This window comes from Camponotus vicinus, unplaced genomic scaffold (assembly GCF_025532165.1).
Source record: "Camponotus vicinus isolate PSW18456_S1 unplaced genomic scaffold, iyCamVici1.0 SCAF_8, whole genome shotgun sequence".
In the NCBI taxonomy this organism is placed as follows: domain Eukaryota; kingdom Metazoa; phylum Arthropoda; class Insecta; order Hymenoptera; family Formicidae; genus Camponotus; species Camponotus vicinus.
Genome location: NW_028141980.1, coordinates 15518592 through 15536573, shown reverse-complemented (window position 1 = coordinate 15536573; position 17982 = coordinate 15518592). Strand labels below are relative to the sequence as shown.

General features: G+C 38.7%; 1 protein-coding gene and 1 long non-coding RNA gene across 4 annotated transcripts in view; one reads left to right on the top strand and one right to left on the bottom strand.

Annotated features, from left to right (window-relative positions):
• Vn (membrane-bound neuregulin protein vein) overlaps positions 1-17982 on the bottom strand; it is a 325672-nt gene that overhangs the window by 184130 nt on the left and 123560 nt on the right. The window lies entirely within an intron of this gene.
• Positions 1-17982, top strand: part of LOC145976441 (uncharacterized) — a 135109-nt gene that overhangs the window by 91087 nt on the left and 26040 nt on the right. For both annotated transcript variants that reach the window (XR_014440236.1, XR_014440235.1), the window contains exon 3: positions 4525-4834. This is a non-coding gene — a long non-coding RNA (uncharacterized LOC145976441). The remainder of the gene's footprint in view (positions 1-4524; positions 4835-17982) is intronic.

Below are 17982 nucleotides of genomic sequence, written 5' to 3'. Positions count from 1 at the left end.
TGATATTATTAATTTTATTATTTTACAATCTTTGTTATTATCATTAATAATAGATAGATTATATATTATTTTTCATTACTCTCTGTCAAGATTCTTCCTTAGAGATTTTAGAGATTGCTTAACAAGTCTTCGACCTCTTTTTCGAGGAATACCTGGTTGCGAGTGATCCTCTTCCTGGAGGATCGTCAAATTAATTACTTCGATCGTAAAATCTCACGATCCACATGGAGGGCATTCGCTCCAGAGGAGATGACGCGTCACCCGTGATTCTCCCGATGTTCAAATGGATTTCGTCGTAATTTGAATAATTGTCAAATGCCGCGTGTGGCGCTGGCGGATCGTTCGGCGGTTGCAACCGTTTGGCTGCACCTTCTTTGGGCTGCCACCCCAATCCTACACCCTGCCCGCGCTGCCTCTCTCCTCTCTCGCGACGTGTTCCTCTCGCTCTCCCGCCATTTCAAAATCAATTTGTCTTTCGCGCTGGCGCGGCGGCGCCTCTCTATTCCCTTCAATTTGGCTTGTAAATGTCGTCTGAATATATTTCGGCGCTTCACGACAGCTCCCCTTCCTCCCTCCTCCTCCCCCGCCGTCGTCCGCGCAGCTCTCAGCAACTATTTCTCTAAGCGCGGGGAAAGGATGGCGGGAAGCTGAGAGGGAGGGGGAAGGGGGAGTGAAGCCGCAGATTCTCGGAGCCTCTCGGAGGAGAGCATGCGGGATGTATTTCTACGTATCGACGTGCGAGAGAGGAAGAGATGCTAAGGCGTTACCGTCCCATGGGATTTCAATCTCAGCAAGCGATCGAACTCCTGATGTGGAGCGCGTCTTCGGATCCTTCCGAAGGATCGCCCTAGGGTCGGCCCGGGCCAACCACTTCCGCCGCGCGTAGCTTCCCTTATCGGAAGAGCGGAAACTCCCTCACCGAGGAGAAATTCGAAGCTCCAAAGAAGTTGAATACATATAGTAATGAAAAAGATATACGCGAAATTTGATTGTGACGCGCCCGAATATGCAGGTAACAACAACCTCAAAATATACTTTTATAAATGTTATTTTCCGGAGATACGAGGTTTTTTTTATCAAACAGGAGATGAATGTGAAAATTGAGAGAGTATAAATATAATATGTTCACTCTTTAGAGTAAAAAAATATTTAATATTTTTTAAAAAAAGTAGTACATTTTAGAGATTGTTATAGAAACTTTTTAATTATTATTCTGCTCTATATGTGTGATTAATATTATATTGTTTAAATATATTTGCAAAAGATTTGCATAATATTTACATACTAGTTTTTCACGTGATGTATATATGCATGAGTCATTAAATAAAAAATGATTAACCTTAGACTGTCGTATTTTCAATATATAAAATAAATTGTTCTAATCATTTATATAATGAACGAAAAAAAATATATATTATATTTAGCTTTTCTATAAAATATAATAGTCAATATATGCATAATAGAATTGCAGTTTATCTTTAAGAAATATTAATCGAGAAAATGAATTATAATTTGAAAGATATGCCTCGGACTTACTTGGAAGTTGAAGATTTTTTAAACAAATTTGCTGACTAATTTAGTCGTTCTAAAGGATCAATTAACGCTTCTTGTTGTATTACCTCTTAAGTACTTGAGGAAACTGCCAAGGGCGACCCAGGAACCTCTTCGCGAGTCTATATTATTACTCCGGCAAGCTTCCTCCTAATAGAGCCGACTGCTCGAAGGAGAATGCCGTCGTCTTCTTGCTAGGAAGACGTTCTAGTCCATTGTTCTTCGAAGAAAGAACATTTGACGTCTCTCGCAGAAGGAACAGGATGATTTAATTCTGCGAGAGATACCATACATATATATCAAAGACTTTACCGATATAAATCTCATTGTTACTTCAAATAACGATCGCTAAATAATTTTATTATTTTATTAATTGTTGTTTCAATAGTTTATAGTTAATAAATTTTAAAAACTAAAAAAACTGCAAAGGCGATATTCATAAAAATTACTTTCTTGAAATATTATTTTAATAAGATTTTAATTGAAATGTATGCATATTTTATCGAAAACGACTAATTCGTTGCTGAAACAGGGCATAATTATAGCATTGTTATAATTTAATTATAACAATATAATTATAGCTATAATTATATATTGTAACACTCTATGATTACCGTAAAAATATGCTAACCGATTCGATCGTGTTTTTACAATGACTGGAATTTACGCGAATGGGCCTGCGTTCGTCGGATAAGCGTTTATCTAAGCGGATTTAAAGGCAGATTTAATTACCGTTGAGATCGCCGCCTCTATTCTCTCCTCCGCTTATTAATTTCAATTACCCGCCGGCCTTGTATCTTACATCCACCCCGAAACAACCCTTTATTGTTCCGCGGTCGTGAAATAATAAATTACGCTTTCGTTATCTCTCCGTCCCGCATTTTCCCGCGTTCGCGGCTTTTCCCTGTCGCGTATCCACGTTACTCGTGATATTTCAGCTTGGATTTCTAAAGTCTTAACCTTCCCTTACTTTCCAGTATCAATGTTTCGAGATACGATGCTAAAACACCAACGGAATTAAAAGAAAAGCCACAAATAGAGACGTAATCGATTAAAAAAAAAAAAAATCGCGCGCTTAATGCATAAGAAAATATATCCGTGAGCTGAAATCCCGAAATATACCGAGTGACTCTGTAGCAATTATAAATGAAGAGAAGTAAGCTCACACACGAAGATGTGGGTCATTCTCGAAATGAAAATACTCGCGTCGGAAAAGCCGCGGAAAGCCGCCTACGCGCGCGCTTCGCTTGTTGAAATAAGTCGTGGCGCGATAACTGGTGCGCATCATATCCTGGCATCGAATTAGCAACACTATGTTCTTCTACCTATCTCGCAGTTATATTTCTCCCTTTTATCCTTGGTGTCTTATCTTCGCGCTCTGTTCTCAGCCCAAGAAAACGCAACTCGCAGATTTTCGCTACTTTATATCGCCATTTATTGCCCTTCCTCAACTCCTTCCTGCTTATTCTCTTTCTCAATGAAGATAAGACGCCCTTAATTTCTCATTTTATTTCCCCTAGGATCTAGTTTCTCATATTCGCTATCTTTGGCGTAAATATCATGACGCATCCTTACGATATTTTATTTGTGCCACATGATGTTATACAAGTACATCATTACAATCGATTGATCGATCTTTGATACAAGAATAAATAAGTTAGAATTTATTTATCTTGTGTCAAAATTGTCTCTAGTTTCGATAAGATTGTTTCTACTTTCGATAACATCAAATATATTTCAAAAAAATTAATTTTTTGTTAACAGAGAAGAATGTCAATCACATTTTAACAATCGTGATGATTAATTCAAAGGTTTTTATCTCCATCATTAATTGTCCTGTGATCGTAATTAACATTTCGACTACATTGCTTTTGCCAACGCATTGAGAGTAGCAAGAATCGATTTGCGAGGGGGGATTGTTTTGGGGGAACGATGAGAACGGATGACGCGATACCGCAAAAACCGTTCGTCATCTCTCGATGCTCGGCACCGTAACGTCGATCTCGTCAATCACGCAGCCGGAAACCCTTTTCCCCTCCTTTCCTTCGGAAAAATGAGCAAAGAGGAGCAAAATTTTCGCATCTGAAGGGAAAAGTTTCGGCAGGCCCCATGGCGCTCGTCGCGATCGCAAGTGGCGGCGTCGTGACTCGCACGCATACGTTCACCATTTTTCAAGATTGACGTGCTCATCGCGCTCCATTTTATCGTGGAAACGTCGGTCAGGAATTGTAAGCATTGCACTTTGGATGCATCCGGTTTTTCGAGATGATAGGGAGAAAAAGGGAGATGATGGAGAGACGGATGATAGCGCATTTCGCGCTCTATCTTCCTCTTTTTTTAATCCTCTTCTCTTTTTCTTCTCTTTAATATATTCGCATTCTCGACCATTTGTTTAATTCTAAAGCAAATTTTTACAGAATTTAACTATCTTACGAAATATAGCTTATAAGTATAAGAATATTTTATTTTATATTTTATTTATTATATTTTTTATTTATTTATATTTATTTTATACATATATTATTTTTTATTTTATATCAAAATTGTAACATATTATTACATAAGTTTTATTTTATATTTTGACGCACTATATATCTTTAAAAAATGTAAAATAAATATTATTAATTTTTTCCACAAGATTAAAACTTACAGAAATATAAAAAGCTTGCGTCATGTAATTTCATTTTTTTGCACTTAAATTAATAATTTTTTCTATCTCGTGTATATTAATGGAGTCTTTAACACAAATTAATTACATATGAATACACATTATTATACTTATCGATACAAGTGAATCGAGTCGTTAGTTAAGATTAAAAGATATATTATACATTTATACGCTCATTCAACACACACATGTAACGATCTTAATTCACGATATGGCTTGTCATTCGCTATATATTTTTCTCCTCTCGTCCCAAGAGAGGGTTTTGCCCTGGGATAACAATAAACGCTCCTTCCCTTCGTTCACAGTTTACGAGATATCGCACAGAGACGAGATCGATCGAGACTGGCGCCAGGAGGACGCGACGCGGATCAAACGAACCGAAGGAGGAGGGCCGACCGCGCGCTTTAATCCTGACTGCTGATGCTTTCACCCTCGGTTCGCGTAAAGGTCGCTGATCATCCCTCGAATGGATGGACGATCCTGTACGCGACTTAGGCGTCGAGACGCGACATCGTAAAGGCTATGATGGCGAATGCGTCGTCACGGTGCGTCAATTTTATGTTGTCGGGCTTGAATCTCGAGAGTCCTCAACCATTCATAGCCTCGAGTATCGAGGTGAGTTCAGCAGATTTATAACATTGTAAGCTTTTCCAAATATAAAACATGAATGATCATAATTAATTAATGAATCCTATAAAACTATAGTCAAGTATAATTGATTGTATTAATATTTTTAATATTATCAGAATATATATATATATATATATATATATATATATATATATATATATATATATATTCGATACTTTTAGTCAAGATTGCTTTTAACTAATTGTTCAGTTTGGCAAGTAAAGCTTAATCATCTTAGAAGCATTTTATGCTTGATTGCCAAACGGAACACACGTCTGTTTTTCTCTCTCCTCCTTTGTATAGGAGGATATATGGATGTGTATGAATATAAATATAGTATTCCAACGAATGAAAGATCGAACTCGTATAACGGGTGGTATCGAATGTCCCCCGCCGGTGATGTTTTCTCCTTTTTTTCCAAAACAGCTTGACGAAGTACAACACGAAATTGAAATGGACATATTGCAACCGTACTGTCCTAAATCATGCGTTATATCTCCGGGCGGAGGTTACACGCTCGAATAAAAGGAGCGCGGATTTCGTTAGCGGTGGGGGGCAAAAAGTCCAAATCTCCACGTGAGATATTCCGCGCATAGTCCGACGGAATAAAATCCGATGCGCTTTGTGTAATTTATTTTATTGCACGTGTACGTATCTGTATTCGTATATACGTATACGTGCGTGCGTGGGTGCGTGCGTATCCGCAAACGGCCAAGTTATTTATCTGCCCTGTTAGTTAAAAATTCGAATTTGATATAGACGCGATATTTTTCAATGCGGAAAGGATACGCCGAAAATCCAGCGATACCCGCGATCGCGCCGCAGTCGTACTGGATATCACAGGGGCCATCGATTTTTTCTTGTTTTTCTCTTTTGCGCGCGTGTGTGCGTTTTTTTTGCACCTTCCCGTAATCCTCTTACGCGCCGCACACGCGAATGCGCAGCACATTAAATCACGCAGACGACACGATATTCCCTTGTTGAGAGCGCGAGCATTACGCAGCATCGGTCGCGTGTTACGACAGAGTTCACGACATATATACATATATTTGTATATATATAATACATATATATATATATATATATATATATATATATATATATATATATATATATATATGTATGTATGTATGTATGTATTTGTGCGTATGTGTATGCATACGTCAATAGCACGATACATTTCGATAATCGATTCGCAGTCGTGTGTAACGATCCGGACTGTCAAAGCCCCGTCGCGTTGCACCGACGCGACGTCGCAAAGCTCTTTCGAACTGATCATTCGTCGATCGGCGACGCGCAAAAGGGATTTCTCTGTCTTATCGAGCAAAAAATTAAGGGTGAAGTTTCCGTGATTCTTTTTTTTCGTCGGGAATACGAAGTTCTGAAATACACGTAAATGCATTTCTTTAAGCTTCCGAATTTCTCAATCGCCTTCCATCATTTTTAAATAAATCGTAAAGAGAAGAGTACACGAGATGTGTGTGATATGATGGAAAAGTTTAAATCTCTCTCGCATTAACCGATGCGAGTTTGATTCTTTTCAAAAAAGAATTCTTTTCCTCCTAAAAATAAAATAAATCTTTAATATGGTCCGTATAATTTATGCTTACATCACTGAAACGCGATGAGAATGTAAAGTAATAAAAATGATGAATGTAATAAATGTAAACGTCCAATTTTATGGATGAAGGATATAATGTGATAAATATATCCTTCCCTCTCGGTTAAATTTTAATATTGCTAAAACAGAACTGAAGTTTCTCTTGAAGAAATTTATTTATCAATCAATTCAGTGAATATAACGCGATCAAATTCTTAAACAGCTTTCAAATATAAAATTAGAGTCGCGTGTCGAATTTTAATTCTCGCCCGTTTAAGTTGAGAAAACTGTCCATTTTTTTTGAAAAAGAAGAGAAAACGTGTTACTCGTTAGGTACCTTTCTACCTGTTCCCTCCTGATCGTGCCACTCCGAGGTTTATTTCTTTCTTTTGACGCTCGCGGCACCAAGGGTTAAGGGTTTCCGCAATCCGAGAACGAGGCGAGAGATCGAACCCTCGGGGCTAGAAAGATCGTCGGAAAGAATACGCTTTATCGCTCTGCCGTTCGTGAATCACGTGACTCGTTCTCGCTGGAGAGAAATTCGAGGTCTCTCGAGCGACCAACCCACCTATCCTACTATCCCTCTAACTTTTTGCCCATTATACGCTCGCTGTTAATGATCCATTTCCACTGTGAATTATTATGATATCGAATCGTGTGTCGCTCCATAACGGTCACTCAAGTTTTATCGCAATCCCTTAGTAACGCCGATCCCCTTTAATGATAGCGCTAATCGCGGGAAGAGGTTAACAGGGGTTATACGGGCGACCACTCGGGGGTAAACCGAGGAATTAACCGGTATTACTTAGATGCGCATTAGTGTATATAAATTATTGTTCAGCGGTTTAGCCGTTGGTTTTAAGGGAAAGCTAGCCAGGCTCAACACCGCGGCATAAAATAATTGGTAAAAATGATCTGCCGGATTTATATGGATGCTAAGTGAAAAATAATAGTCTTTACACAAAAATGTAGTGTGATTTTGAATCATAATCTTTATATTCATAATTCGAATTATAAATTATTTTATCGCTTTTCCCTTCTTTTTCTCGCGAAGAAATTCTCCTGAAATTTTTAAAGTTGGTTTATTAAATATTATATGCAACCGTTTAATCTTTTAAAGTACGTCATAATATATGTCGTTGCGGTGAACGTTCCCCCTCTTCCCGGACGATCTTTTTGTTGCGTTGGAAAAAAGGAGCAGTCTTCACCTCCCGGCGATTTTTACACGCGTACACAACGCCGCGAGCAAATGCATGCAAATTACAAACTTTAAGGCCGGCAAAGCCAACCGCGCGCTCGCCATTAAATCTCGGCGCGATGCTACAATCGCGACGAGACTTCTCGCAAGAGCAAAAACTCTCTGAAGAAGGAAATTGTATTAGTCGTAAAAGTGCATACAATCATTAAATAGATACTAGAACCTAGCGAGCCCTATAGAGAGTTCACTCACTCTTCCAGTTTTTTTTCTTCACTTCACTTTTTAAAGTATTTGAGAGCCTAAATAAAACATCCCCTATTTAAAATCCACATGAAACAGTTCCTGAAAATTTAAATAGATTTCTCGCAAGAAGGACAAATAAAGACGTAATACGGAAATAAGCGAGAGATTAATCTGAGATCGAGCATCTGTGAATTTCACGTTTGACGCATGATCCGAAACGTGCGAAACATGCTGATCGCGGGATCAATGAATCAAGTTGCTCGCGCATCTAGAGAGAACGTAGAGTGGCGGATAAAAACGCGGATGGGGTTCCGTTTTTAGACGAGAAGCCGCCGTTGTTGAGACGCTCGAGAGGGAGACTACAGGGAAAGGGCGGTCTTGAGAACCCATCAAAGCCACGAGAAGCTCGGAATGTGCGCGATCGTCCGCGCGAGGAACGGGTACCGCCGCGTGCGGTGTCTGTTGCATTTTCAGACATCGCTTTTACGGAGGAATCTTCGGAGTCAAAGTCGATTTGAATAGGGAGGAGGAAAACTGGCACCTCCCGACGCTCGCGATTGCGATCGCGTGATATATCGAGCACGCGAAGTGCTCTGATAATCAAAGAATCCGTAGGAAAAAAATATATATTTATAATATATTAAATATATTAAATATATTAAATAATAAATAAATAAATATATTAAATATATTATTTAATATATTTGATATATTATATTTAATATATTATTTAATATATATTTAAATATATTAAATATATTAAATAATAAATAAATATATATATATATATATATATATATATATATATATATATATATATATAGAAAGAGAGAGAGTATTCAAGATTTTATAACATTATAATTTTATAATAATAACGAAATGTTATAAGAATATAACAAAATAGTAAAAAATATAATAGTGTAATAAAATATTAAAATATTATAATTATAATGAAAAGAAACTTAATCTCGTCAGGGATAATTTTCTGAGTTGGTAATCTGATGCCTTCTATTAAGATTTAACGTCACCCAATTAAGATTCGGCTGGATTTAGTCTACGCGTTTGTACACGGACAAATATAGGACGTATCCGGAAGCAGTCGCAAAACATATTTAATCGCGCTGGACACGTATAAATCGGCGGCCGGCATTCGAGGCCGCTGGTCCCGGAAGAGAGAGAGATAGAGCGAGAGAGCGGACGGTTCTCTATTCTTAGCAACGTCCTCGCAACTTTGTCGTGTCGTTCGTCGACATCCGTTGCGTCCGGGGTATCGGTTAGGTTAATTTGCGGAGCATCAAGTGATTAATTTGTATGCGCTTCATAGAATTAATAGCTCGTAATAAAAAATAAAACTCAATTGGTGGACTCACCAAGTCTTGTCGCGCGTTTGTTTAAACGTATCCGACGTGACAAGAGGATCGGGTCGCGTGAGATTAAACTTTAGCGCTCGGCTCTAATAACTTCGCGTATATCTCATCGTCATCAACGTATCGCTACGTAACTGAACGTATGAGAGAAACTTTCGCAAGTGATAGATAAACGGTACCCCTGAGTACGTATTATAGTCTCGTTTTATACGCACAGCGAACTTCTTGACCTCCTTGTACACTGCTGATTCGCGATAACGATTCCCAATAGTTTTTCTAAGTGAATTTAATCATAATTATAGCATACTATGTATAATAAAGTGTACGTACATTTTATTTTAAATCATTCATAATTAAAATAATAATAATAAATTATTTTATTATTTTATAATAATAAATTATATTTAAATTAAAAATAACAATTAAATAATTTAAATAAAGCAATGTAATTAAAAATAATTTAAATTATACCCGTTAATAATAATTTAAATTGAAGCCAGTGTTGGTAAAGCCTTGCTCTTACACGAATGAGTTCTAGAAGAAAAACGAATCAAAATTCGCATTTTCGCGAAATCTCGAAGCACTTTGAGATCGATAATCGCGAGTGTCCAACATAGCCAGTTCACGCGGAGACAAACGGCAAGGAAGAGCTCCCTTTCCCGGCCCTTCGGTCATGCGTCTATTCCTGGTATAGCCCCCGGACGTCGACACGTCCGCCGTTTGGACGTCCGCCTCGCGTGGCGAGACGTCTCCGCCGTATTTTCCGCCAATTAGACGCGTCGCGGCGTCCGACAGGTATATCCCGGTAGCCCGATCGTTAGTAACGAGGCACGTCGACATCGTCGTCGTCGTCGTCGTCGTTGTTGGAAGAGGAAGAGGGGAACAACGGCGGCATCGGTTTCGTCGTCGACGTCGTAAAGTTCGCATGCGATGCATGTCAATTTTAAGGATATATCACTGGATCTAGACATTCGTTGTCAATTAGACAGCAGAAGGGTTTCAAAAATTGCGCGAGAATGTTTCTCGCGTCCGAGGATTTATCGATATCGAGGATTAAAATTGCATCTTTCATCGATGATACCCAACGTGTATGTTGAAATTGATTCAGAGATTATAGTCCAGCTTGACGCGCCTCTCCCCGCGTTATTTTAAAGGTATTTCAATCTTTTTAAGGAAACAGGTTCAATTAAGTTAGCAGCAACGCCGCTCGCGTGCGATACCCTCGTGTCTTTGTCCACTTCATCGATGCGTTTGTGTTCCGGCAACCGACGCGGATATATAGCACACGCATCTCTTTCCTCGTGTACGTATATGTATATATCTGTGTATACGGGCGGTAATACAATTGCACCTCTGTCCACGTGCGCCATGTGCCGTGCTATTAGTGTGTATTGACTTTGTCCGGCGTGGTTTGTACGGCGGTCAGAGAACCACATCACGATATATACACATATACGCGATATATCGGGTGTTCTGAGATTCGTACATCATCGTTGAAGAGTAGCGAGACTAGGATAGGGAACTTGACAAACAAACGTTGCGCCGAGTGTCATTTCGCTTTATATCTTGAAATATCGAAACGCTATCGCCATCAAATGTTACTCTCTTCAGTGTTACATCGATTTGGAAATTTGCATTGGCTCGAGTTTGCCTTTAAAATGGGATTGTAAATTTGATCATAGTAATATAGATTGCATATGATATTGTCTGTCGAAATGCGACTGTTACTACTGAGCCAATATTGTGCCTTTCTAAGAGCGTCGATGATTTATATGCGCATAAATGCGATGAGGATGGCGTTAAAGGAAAACAACGCTTTATGGGAAGAATCGTATGTCGCGCTGCAACGAGCGTTGTAAGTATTCGCACATACAAACGCTCGTAAATGTGTTTTATTACACCCTATGTGTACGTCACGACCTGATTCTTATCGACACTTAAAATTAAACACTTTCGCGATACTATAAATTGTATTTTTATATCGCGATAATCTATTGTGATATCGTTCACCCTCACAAGCAATCCGGAGTCGAGAAAATGATGTAAGAAGCTTTCTTTTTTCGAAACTGTTTAATTAACTTTGTTATTGTTTATTTAACTTTTTTCTAATTTTGTTTCTATTAATCCATAAATTATTTTATATTAATAATTGTATTACAATTATCTTATTTTTTTAAAATACTTATTATATATAATATTTTTATATATAATATTTATAATATTTTTAAAATTATTATATAATATTTATAATATATTTTTAAAATTATTATATATTATTTATAATATATAATATTTTTAAAATTTTTATGTTATCTCTCTTTTTTTCTTTTAAATTTTTCTAACAAAACAAACCATCGCCTTTTTGGATCACATACACACATGCCTTGCATTTTAAATAAAAAAGAAAATGAAACTCACATTACTTCGGCTACATTAATTAATAAAGTCGTGCGTAAAGCGAATTACGAAAATTATAGACTTATTTTGATGGTAGAATCATTAAGAGAAGATCTACTCTAAATTTGCACTAATTCTAAAACGTCTTTAAACACAAAGCAACCGCGTCGACGTCAACAGCTGAGCGCGCGTCGTTAAGACGTACCGCGAGGCTGGCTTGTCTGGGAAATTCGGTGGACGTGTCACGTCTAACGTACCGTTAATGGAGGCGCTTGTTACGACGACAACACGACGAGGCCTCTGGCGGGCTTTCACGATGCGAAACGCGGCTGTGGCGGTAGCTCGATAACGCGGCTTGTCGTGGGCGGTTCCGCGGAACAGTCACCGTCGTCCGTGAAGGCTCCTGTGCGTCTCTAACTGCTGCGAGAGAAACGGTCGGATTACCACCCTCGACGGGAGGGTGGCAGGTGGAATTATCGTTGGCGAGAACCGTAGACGTGATTCCAGTCGACAGGCGAGAGGCCCTTTCCACTTGCGCAACGTGACACACGCGTGTAACGTGTAGCAGTGTCTGGCCCGACAATGTATCGGGCCCCCTGCAGCATCATCGGATTATCCACAAGTCGGGACCAGTGACACTGAGACTACGACTACATCTACTAGCACTGGTATCTCTAATTGCGTGCCGACGAACACCGCGCCGGAACGTTTACCGGCAACCCGACCCGCTAATTGGGAACGCCTGTCCGCTGATATTGAGATCATCCGCATGGCAGCGAGTATATTCGGTAAATCGTGTTGACGAGACGCCGCATAATGTCTTGTTGCTCTTATTCAAGAAAGTGAACTTGTCCGAATACGAGCAAAGATATCTCCTCGGTTTGAGGTACAAAAGATTTTATAAAATTCATATATGCTTCTCTCTCTCTCTCTCTCTCTCTCTCTCTCTCTCTCTCTATATATATATATATATATATATATATATATATATATATATATATATACACACACACACACTACCCTCCATAAGTTTGGAAACACATTGCATTTTACAGATAAACAATCGCATGGCAGCAATCTGTGCAGATTTTTCATATGAATATATTGTAAGACGTTTAAATGATGATATGACGCCTGTTTATACCGAAAATATGTCAAATAATTATTACGCGGCACCGAACTGCTCGGAGTTAAATTTCGCGCGTTGATTTGTTCTGCTAATTAGTGCTACTACAGCATATCAGATGCTGTAGTGGAATGCCTGTAATGTTTACGCGCATTAGAAACATACATCAGAGTAATAAGAACTCATTTAAGTGCAGTTTGATTTTAGTTTCTGTAAAAGTAACAAAAATTACTACAATCATTAAAAATGGCTCCGACGTGCCAGATTCCATATGAATTGCGAGTCAAGATTATTATTTTACAAGAAGAAGGATATAACATCCGGCAAATATCAAAGAAATTAAAGTTATTTTCTTTATATTGTATACCTTTATAGAGTGTTTCCAAACTTATGGAGGGTACTGTATATATATATATATATATGAAACGCTAATTACGGTTAACCCATATTTTTAGTCCAAGGAGGTGAATAAATCACAAACATAGAGACTAGCATAAGTCAAAGCATAAGTCTCATTAATTCGCAAGCAACTTGTCACAACAAATGTCAAATTAAATAATATTTATAAATTATTAAATAATATTTATTTAATTGCTGAATTTTAACGTAGGAAAAATTAGGTAGCACTTGATGATGCATTAAAAAATCGCCACAATAGAACATATTACGTGTCACATTAGTCGGATTTTGACTTGAATTTGAGGGAATTCTGTCTTTTACTGACTTTTCTTTTTTAATTCAAAATATTAACATAAATATCCATAAATATCCATAATCATTATACATACATATAATGATAGATTAAATCTCAGAGTGCGAATAAATTCGAAATATTATATTATTATAATATCAAACACTATGTGAAGTCCGGATAAAAATAAAGATTTTATCACACAATAAATATGACATAATTATTTAAATAATATTCCAGATTTTTAATCATATAACTTGAATAATAATTGTTGCAAAATTAAAAAAATAATTTTTTAAATTAATTCGAAATGCAATGAAAATTCCTTCCTCTATATAAGCTTATAGAAACTGTAGATAATTGCTAATCAGAGATAGTTAACGGAGTTAACTTGAATAAACTCGGAATATCACGGATAGTGTCTCTTTTCGAATACGCTTCAATCCTCGGCATTGTCACATTGCGTTCGACTATTCGTGCCATTTTCTCTAGGATATTGCATCAAAGTTGCATTATCGGATTACCAATTGAAGTACTTGATTCGATCAATATGCCTAATCGCCATCACAAGTTTCATCGAGAGAAATGCTTACACATCCGATTACAATTTAATAGACGCTTACGTGATAATGACTCGTTTCTCATTGCGCATTTAACGATAAGCGCGATCTCTTTATTGCGAATTATATCGTGGAATTGAAAAAAGTTTGTTTGGCTTTCACGGAGACCAACTGCAATCTTTCTTCGAGGAAACCTCGTCGAAATATGAATCTATGTCTTAATGAATCATCGATTTAGTTTATTGAATGAATCTTATGTCGACAATTGCTGATCATTGATCTTTGTCGTCAAAGAAAAATACACGATGATGATTTCCTTACATCTGTTTTATAAGCAATCCATCTCGCTCTAATTATTCACATTCATGATTATGTCTTAGGATGCCTACATTTTAGATTCAAGATATACGTATCGGAACTTTCTGGATAGGGAATTCATTTTTTATCAACAACATTATAATATTTTTTATTAATACATCAATCGTGTGTATATATATATATATTGATATAAGAATGATTACATTGGATTAATAAAAAAAAATATTTTTATTAATCGTCCAAGCTTGCGCACAATAACTTTACTTTAAATTTTTTAAACTATTTTCTTAAGATCATTGATAATAAATTGTTATACAACTTATACAACTTCAAGAAGATCAAGATTTATGAACAGCTCCAAAAAGCCAAGCTACCCCTTCTCGCTCATCGATCATGGTTCTCTAAAACCGCTAAAAGTTGCGATCACGCTTGCGCAAAATTCCGACGAGTAACGACATCGCCGAGACACTCTCAGATCCACGATGCTGGAGGAACTTTCGCAATGTCACGCGGTCGCGGGAGACCGTAGAGGCAGGAGGGGAAAGCTCGAAAGCTCCTCCGGAATGTGATGGGCTCACGATGAGTTTCGTACCGTATACCCGACGTCACTTGCAATCCGTTCAGCAGCCAGCATTCGCGAGAGCGGATAAACAATGACACGATAAATCTCGCCCACTTTCCGTCCCGTTCCGTTCCGTTTCGCTGCCGTTTCGTTGGGTTCGCGCCGGCGGGCGGTAACAGGGAGAAAGGGGGAGAGAAGGGGGAGCACGAAGCAATTAAAAAGTGGGGTTCGCCTCAAGAGGGCTTGTTACGACCGCGCCCGCACATTTATCATCTTTCTGCCGGACCCTCGGAAGCGTCCGGCGAAATTTCCGAGGTATCCGTGCCGAACTCCCTGGTCCACTGCCCTGCGCGAATTTTCTCTCTCTCTCTCTCTCCCCCCCTCTCTCTCTCTCTCTCTCTCTTCCCCCTCGAACCAGGCGGACGAGCTTAGTTGAAAAATTTCATTGTTTCTGTTTTCTCATGGCTTCGCCGGCGGCGATAAATCGGCCCGGGCGCTTTTCCAGCACGCTACCGACCGAAACTGAACGTTCGGCGAACCGAGCGAAACTTGCCATCCGATACATTTCGTTTTTCGTAGAATATGGGAATAAATATCGTTCCCGATGGCGGACAATTAAATTATCCGGTTCGAGAGATAAAAATATCTTGGAATAACAGACTCGCAGTCATACGCGAACGCGATGTTTCGCCAATAAAATTGTATGTAACACGGAAGAATTATTATGAATATGTTAACGAAATATATGGACGTTGATATTTATATAACGCTGTTAATTTAAACACGTCAGTATACATGTAACATGTACAAATAATACGGGACGTATTTCTCATTATAATACAGAATTGTAAATTTATTCATTTTAAAAATATGGTTACATAAAAGACAAACAAGATAAAACTCGATTGCGATAAATTAGTCATCTTCTTCGAAACTTGCGTTAAGAAGAATCTGCCTTTGAACTTGGCAAGAAATATCCCCGCGTATTCATTCTTCGGCAATTCTGGGACACCCTGTAGTCGCGTTTGAACCGGCGATACAATGCGACGATTCTAGCCAGCTCCGTAGCATGGAAAGGTTAACGTTCGGGTGATTTAACATCCTTGGAAATTCGGGCGCGATTGTCCGCCGAGGGGCAGTAACGCGTTTAATGGCAGGCAGAGTCTTGCAAGTTTGTAGTAAATTCGCCTGGTCCCTGCTACACCCTCTTCGTGCAATTTGCATGCGTTCGTAGGAACGCGCGTGCATCAGATGACACATGTCAATGGATGGAAAGACCTCGCGTACAAAATGATAAATTTGCGAGACGTAAAAAAATGTCGCAACCTCGTATTTTTCATTTCTTCATTTTCCTGAACCAAACGACACGCAGGTTTTTATTTAATAAAGAGCAGACGGAGAAAAATTTTGCGTCCACGCGATTTTGTTTAAATCTCAACGAAGATACGCTTGCACAGAGAATGTTTCATCGCTGCCGCCTAGTCGTTTGCGATCGCGATTTGCGATCGGACTTTGATTAACTCGCCATAATATGAACAGTAATTGGGAACGGACGCCAACTCGTTCATCGCAACAATACGGAGAACAGTTCATTCAGTGGTAACAATATAACGTTTACCACAATTACAACAATGCGCTTTTGTGAACTAGAATGGCACGAACGAACCCGATGACCCCACTCATTTAATCGAAGAATACGAGATGCATGGTTATCCGCTGACACGATATACAAAATGAGATTGCAAATCCAATGACATGCGATGTAGAAAAAAATGATGAAAAATTTGTCGCTCGAAGCGTATAATGTATCTAGACCGACATCATTGTCGAACGAGTATTAACCGCAACTTTCGATGTGAATTCGAATGGCACATTTAACTAAGCTCGGGCAAAATCTATTTGCACATATATAATTCGATCATACGGTTGTATTATTATCATATGAGAAATCAAATTACATTATCAGATTATTACAATATTCCTAATTTTTATATAAATATACTAATGCATGTCCCATGATGGATCACATTGATGTATCGAGTAAGTAGTACACAAAAGTCACAGTTTATAAAGTAACAATATTTTTCTAAATGATTATGTATAAAATTCTTCGAGAGAAGTAAAAGATATATATGAATTTATAAAAGATATAACCATGTGTGTGGAAAATTAGAGTCATCGGTCAGTTTCCTTATATATATGGCATTTTTTATTCACTAATAAATATCTGGAGAGAGGGAAAAAGGGGGAGGGGGAGAGAAGGAAAAGAGTCGTCCGACCCTTCCGCTTATAGATATCGTGCGGTTTTACGTTCTGGATTGACGAATCGATCTTTACGTGACCAAATTGGAAGGCTTGATTGATATACGGTACGAGGTCGTACGATAGTAACGAAACGAAGTAACGAAACGACGTGCACGCGGCAGAGAGCGAAAGAATACAGAGAGATGGGCAGGAGGGAGGAGAAAGTCTCTCTTATATTGCCACTGTCAATAGCGAGGACGTGGATGGGAGACGGACAATGATAGGTGCATACATACGGGACTGATGGTGGCTCCGGGGCAGAAATTGGTTCAGTGTTTGCCTTTTTGACTGAAGTGCACTGTCAGTTACATCTGTACATGGACCGTGCTTCGAGTATGCAAGGAGGGATTGGAAGGTCAATTGTCAAAAGCACCCCCGAGAAAAACCGCCAATCAATCGAAAGGACTCGAAAGCGAATCGATGTAACGGGTCGCGCGAATGTCGAGTGGTTCTCGCGTGTGACGGGTCGAAAAAACACGAAAGGGCAAAAAAAGGGGGAGATCGAAAATGAAAGAACAAGCGAAGAGTGTACGACGTGTACACGAAAATGAGCTTCGCGCGTTCGTTTGTATGCGCTCTATAAACACAACATCGTTCCTGGATAAGGGGCTTTATCAGGTTTATTAGTTGCACGCGAAAACGCGTTCTCCGCCGGTCGTCGACATGTCTGTCGCGATTACGTCTATCGCAATTATGCGAAACTGTCTAATTTTCGTGGACGACGATTCGATCTCGATTACCGTCTTCTGTCCAGTGTGGAGAAACGC